The sequence below is a fragment of the Nerophis lumbriciformis genome, linkage group LG08 (assembly GCF_033978685.3).
Source record: "Nerophis lumbriciformis linkage group LG08, RoL_Nlum_v2.1, whole genome shotgun sequence".
Lineage (NCBI taxonomy): Eukaryota > Metazoa > Chordata > Actinopteri > Syngnathiformes > Syngnathidae > Nerophis > Nerophis lumbriciformis.
Window position 1 is genome coordinate 55,977,200 of NC_084555.2, and position 301 is coordinate 55,977,500.

Genomic DNA, 301 nt, shown 5'->3' on the forward strand with positions numbered 1-301 from the left:
TAAAAATAACAATTCCAGTATTTTTCCATGTACAGTAAACCTGTGTAAAAATGACCTCACATTTTATAGTACACTTCTGTTTTTTACTGTCAAATGTACAGATTTCTTCAAAAAACAACAACAAAATGAGAGTTCAGTCACCAGAGTTTTGCTGTTAAAATAAAAGTGTTACTGTTTTCCTTTTACAGTAATTCACTGTACAAAAAACAAAACAAAAAAAAACTCAATTTATGGTGAAAAACAAAGAAACTTGGTGTTCAGTTGCCAGAATGTTGCCGTAAAAATTAAAATGTTTGCATAT